Source organism: Primulina eburnea, chromosome 6 (genome assembly GCF_022965805.1).
Source record: "Primulina eburnea isolate SZY01 chromosome 6, ASM2296580v1, whole genome shotgun sequence".
Taxonomy (NCBI): domain Eukaryota; kingdom Viridiplantae; phylum Streptophyta; class Magnoliopsida; order Lamiales; family Gesneriaceae; genus Primulina; species Primulina eburnea.
Genome location: NC_133106.1, coordinates 28200232 through 28206522, shown reverse-complemented (window position 1 = coordinate 28206522; position 6291 = coordinate 28200232).

Sequence of the window (6291 nt, the reverse complement as noted above, 5' to 3'; positions counted from 1 at the left end):
TAGAGGTGATTACACCTTTTCTTGTCGATAAAGCTGCCAAATGGTGGGAAGGAGTCTCACCAGCTATGATAGAGGCGGGACCTATCACTTGGCAAAGGTTCCGAGAGGCTTTCCTGAGGCAGTACTTTCCGACAGCAGTTCGAGTGCAAAAGCTGTCAGAATTTGAAAGCTTGGTTCAAGAACCAAACATGACTGTGATGGAGTATTCATCTAAGTTCCACTCATTGGGAACTTACTCCCCAACCATAATGGGAGACGAGGCCTTGAAGATGCATCGCTTCAAGAAGGGATTGAACAGCCGTATTCAATCTGCCCTTGCCGTTACCGAGCCCAATAGTTTTGATGAATTGATGGGAGCCGCCATCAGGGCTGAGAATGACATCAAGAGGCGTGAAGGCGAGAACAAACTCAAACGTCCTCAGCCAAGCCAGTACCAATCGGGCCAGCAATTCAAGAGGCCTAGGTTTTCGAGCAACCAATTTACCAGTACTCCATCCAAAGGAACCACTTCTTCTCAATCAAACAAAGAAGGAGTCAAGTGCCAAACTTGCGGATTCACACACACTGGTGAATGTCGTAGGAATTCTGGAGCTTGTTTCCGTTGTGGAAAGATGGACCATCGCATTGCTCAATGTCCTATGTCAGATCCAAGGAATGGTCCAGTAGGTGGAACAACTCCAAATAAACCTAGGGAGAACAAGCCCAATGCTCGAGTCTATGCTATCAGTCAAGAAGAGGCGGACAACTCAAATGATGTCGTAGCCGGTACCATTCTGATCAATAATATACATGCTTATGTGTTATTTGATTGTGGTGCTACGCATTCATTCATGTCTAAGAGATTTTCCAAGAGGCTAGGAGCTAAGCCTGATAACATAGAAGAACCATATAGAGTAGCAACTCCTGCAAATCAAATTTTAGAAACTCGCACTCTATATCGGGATATTAGTGTTCTCATAGAAGATCAGAATTTCAAGGCAAACCTTATTCAACTAAACATGGTGGAATTCGACGTAATTCTTGGAATGGATTGGTTAGCCAAGAATCATGCCTTAGTAGACTGTCATGGAAAGACGGTAACCATCCAAACTCCACACCAAGAGAAACTTTTATTTCATGGCAAGACCAAAGAACGAAAGACTCTTCTTTCTGCTTCTCAAGCTTGGGCAGCCATGAAAAGTGGAGAAGAAGTTTACCTAGCTATGCTAAGCGAGGTAAAGAAAGAAACCACACTCACGCTTGAAGAGATTCCAGTAGTACAAGAATTTCCAGATGTCTTTCCTGAAGAACTCCCTGGCGAACTTCCCGATCGCGAAGTGGAATTTGAGATTAACCTAATGCCCAATGCTATACCAATCTCAAAAGCACCATACCGAATGGCTCCAGCAGAGTTAAAAGAACTCAAAGAGCAACTTCAAGAGTTGCTGGACAAGAAGAAAATCCGACCAAGCGCATCTCCGTGGGGAGCTCTTGTCCTATTTGTAAAGAAGAAGGACGGAAGCATGAGGATGTGTATCGATTACAGAGAGCTGAACAAGATCACAATCAAAAACAAGTATCCGCTTCCACGGATAGATGACTTGTTTGACCAACTCAAAGGAGCTTCAGTCTTTTCCAAGCTCGACTTAAGGTCAGGCTATCACCAACTCAAGGGCAAGACAGACGAGATTCCGAAGACAGCCTTCAGAACAAGGTATGGACACTATGAGTTCACAGTGATGCCGTTCGGATTAACAAACGCTCCGGCAGTATTCATGGATCTCATGAACAGAGTGTTTAAACCATTTCTAGACAAGTTTGTTGTGGTATTCATCGACGATATTCTAGTATATTCGTCAAGTGAAGAAGACCACAAAGAACATCTTCGTATCACCGTACAGAAGTTGAGAGAAAAGGAACTATACGCCAAGTTCAAGAAATGCGAATTCTGGCTAGAGAGCGTCGCATTCTTGGGACACATAATATCAGCAGTAGGAGTATCTGTGGACCCTAAGAAAGTGGAGGCAATCTCGGATTGGCCTACACCAAAGAATGTGACAGAGGTACGAAGCTTCTTGGGACTAGCAGGCTATTACCGAAAATTTGTTGAAGGATTTTCCTCAATAGCCATACCTCTCACCAAGCTCACACAGAAGAACTCTAAGTTTCAATGGAGTGAAAAATGTGAGCAAAGCTTCGAGACTTTGAAGAAGAAGCTTATATCCACACCAGTGCTAGTATTACCTATGGAAGGTAAGGACTACACAGTCTATAGTGATGCATCCAAAGAAGGTTTAGGATGTGTGCTCATGCAAGAGGGAAGGGTGATTGCATACGCGTCAAGATAGTTGAAACCGTATGAACAGAATTACCCAACACATGACCTTGAATTAGCTGCAGTGGTGTTCGCACTAAAGATTTGGAGACACTATCTTTATGGAGCCAAGTGTGAGATTTTCACCGATCACCAAAGTCTTAAATATTTGTTCACTCAAAAAGAACTAAATATGAGACAAAGGCGATGGATCGAACTCATGAAGGATTACGACTTGACAATAAGCTACCATCCAGGCAAAGCCAACAAAGTAGCAGATGCTTTAAGTCGAAAGAATATGAGTAAGGTAATCCTGACATCACTTTCAGCACAACCATGTCTTCGAGAGACAATCAAGATGAGTCAAGATAGAGATTCCGCTTTGGTGAAAATGAAAGAGCAATCCAAAGGAGGGAAATCACCAGATTTCGAGATAGACAACAAAGGAATCTTGTGGATGAAAGGACGCTTGTGCATACCAGATATCGACCACCTTCGACAAAAAGTGATGTCTGAAGCACATAAGTCAAAATTTTCAGTCCATCCTGGCAGTACCAAGATGTACAGGGACTTGAAGAAGAATTTCTGGTGGAGTGGAATGAAGAAGGACGTGGCGATGTTTGTTTCCAAATGTCACGTGTGCCAACAAGTAAAAGCAGAACACCAAAGACCTGGAGGACTTCTACAACCTCTAGAAATTCCAGAATGGAAATGTGAGCATATTTCTATGGATTTCGTTGTGGGTTTACCGAAGACGAGACAAGGGCATGACGGGATATGGGTAATCGTAGATAGACTCACAAAATCTGCGCATTTCTTACCTGTCCGCATGAACTATAATTTGGATAAGCTAGTCACATTGTACATGAATGAGATCGTACGATTGCATGGAGTTCCAGCTAGCATACTGTCAGACAGAGATCCTAGATTTACATCTCGATTTTGGAAGAGCTTTCAACAAGCTATGGGGACTAAGGTTACTCTTAGCACGGCCTACCATCCGCAGACTGATGGCCAAACTGAGAGGACAATACAAACTCTAGAAGATATGCTGAGAGCATATGCCTTGGACTTCAGTGGTACTTGGAGCGAACATCTGCCCTTAATCGAGTTCGCATACAATAATAGTTACCACAACAGCATTGGAATGGCACCATACGAAGCTCTGTATGGACGAAAATGTCGATCACCACTGTATTGGGATGAAGTAGGGGAAAAATCCATCGTTGGACCCGAACTAATCCAAGAAACAATGGATAAAGTTGCTATGATCAGGGAGCGATTCAAGGCTGCACAAGATCGACAGAAAAGCTGGGCTGACATGAAAAGAAGACCCGTGGAATTTGAAGTTGGAGAGAAGGCATATGTCAAAGTGTCACCCATGAAGGGTGTATTCCGATTCAATAAGGCTGGGAAACTTAACCCCAGATACGTCGGACCATTTGAGATTCTTGAGAAAGTGGGAACACTTGCTTACAAATTAGCACTTCCACCCGATATGTCAAGGATCCACAACGTTTTTCACGTATCGCAGTTGAGAAGATATATCTCTGATCCAAGTCACATTCTGGAAGCTGGACCACTTCTGGCGGAGAGTAATCTAAATGAAGAGCTGAAATATGAAGAGATTCCGATTCGAATTGTGGATCACAAAGACCAAGTACTGAGGCGACGAACTATTCCATATGTCAAGGTACAATGGTCCAACCACACCGAAAGAGAAGCTACTTGGGAGTTGGAAGAAAAGATGCGAACACAATATCCCTATCTCTTTGAAGATCAAATATAGCCAAGTTTCGAGGACGAAACTTTTAATAAGGAGGGAGGGATGTGAGAACCCGAATTTTCAGCAGCTAGCAACTTCAGTAGCAAATGAAAATTCCAGCAGAAGCTAGCAATTTCAGCATCAAGCTAATATTTCAGAAGTTTATATTTTCCAGCAGACATGTATTTTCCAGCAGACAGAATCCAGCAGCAGAAGAGCGAGAAAGCAGCAGCAGCAGAAGAGCGAAGAAGCAGCAGACAGTTACCAATTCAGCCATGACTTGTAACTGAACCATTTAAACAGAATAAAGATTGTTAATGGCAGATTATGGCCATTAATAGGGAGCCTAACAGTCAGATTGTGGCCTATAAATAACACCTCAAGTCTCTGAAATTGGTGTTACACAAATCCTGAGTTATCTCTTGAATTTTCGAGTTAAGAGGGTGCTGAATTTCGAGCAGTAGAAACCAGTAGCGAGAGAAAGCATTTTTTCCAGACTTCAACCGAAACCTCTAAGCAAATTACTGTAAGTGGGCTTATATATAAATATCTTGAAATCTGTTGATAATTCTGTTTTAAAGTTCAATTTCTGTATGTTGATTTCTGATTTTGAAGCACTGAAACTCCCTAGTGAACTAATGGTAGGAATATATATTCTGAACATTTCTGAATTCTGATTCTGATTCTGATTCTGATTCTGATTCTGGCCTCACCCCTTAGAGGAGAGAACATATAGGGGACTGATATCAGTTTAGCCATGAAATTCACTAACGTGCTCAGTGCTTAATAATTCTGATTTCTGTTCTGAAACATGTAAATTTCGAATTCTGATTTCTGTTATGAAAATACGAGTTTTCTGTATATTATTGTATTACTGTTTCTGTTGAAAACGATTTCGAAAACTGAGAGTTATTCCCGCCCCTGCTTACTGAGTGACAATCATATCACTCACCCACCAAACCCATCTCAGATAAGAGTACTGAAGAAATGTTAGAAGAAGAGGAACAGATCCAGTTCTGGGGCTGGTGAAGAAGACTGTTGTTCTCAGTTTATGTTTATTTTTATTCCGCTGCATCTGTTAAGATACTGTAATATTTGGTTTTACATTTTCGCTGTAAAACATCAGTATTCGAGTTGTAACAGACAATTGATTTATTTCGTATTATGAATAAAAGACTGATTTATGAGATTCTGTACTTTTGAGGCTTGTTGTTTTCGAATGTAATATTTGAGAGCAACGCCGGTGTCAACCAACCCCCGTCCCGGGGCGTGACAATTGTAGTTGATTTACTAACTTTCTTCGATGATATTAATAAGCTTTGATGGTCTGACGCCGATCAAGAACACAAGAGAATCGATTTTCACAAACCAAATGCATAAAACAATGGTGATATATTTCTTTTGCTTTGCTAGCAAGTCTTCGGCCCCTCTCTTTGGTTATAGATGATTATTTTTTAGTCAAGCAGGATTAAGGAAGTTATATCTAGAAAATAACCACTCCTTCAAATTACTAATTTGAATTGTTTGGGTCGGGTTGGGTCGGCCCTCACGGACAATCCCTTAACCCACTTTAATTTTTTTTCTTACATCTCTCAGTCGCCTATGAGGGCTAGACTTCTTGTCTTAATTGTTGATAATCATACCACCAATTTCATACAAGCAAATGGATTGTGTGACGAACGAGCATATTAAATAAGAGCTCATAGCCATACACCTGTTGAGGATATATAACATCTCATTTCAAAGTATTTATGAGGACATTATACTCGATATAACTCAGATTTATTTTACTACACTAATCAACGTATCTCTTTGTCCCAAAATAATAATAATAAAAGCATACTTGATTCAAAAATTATTTGTATATTCTTGTATTCACAATTATGTTCTAACAAGTAAGTTAAACATAATTACTCGGTCTGTGAATACAAAATAAGTGTCAAAATAAATTTTCATTTCCCACTAGAATCATTATAACTATATTTTTAGCTGCTTTCTTAGACATGTACCGTATTACCGAATCATCCATAACTATTGGTATCATGCTAAAATAGCAACACCAAAATAAAATAAAAGAAACAGTTGAAAGTCTTAAGGATATAAGATTTGGCTTGTATCTAAACCTACAGATCTCACACAATGAGTTGGGACTCAACTATTCATTATTCATATGGTCACTTCAGCACACATGGTATGAAACACGTGTATCACATCATACATAGCTTAGTTCAAG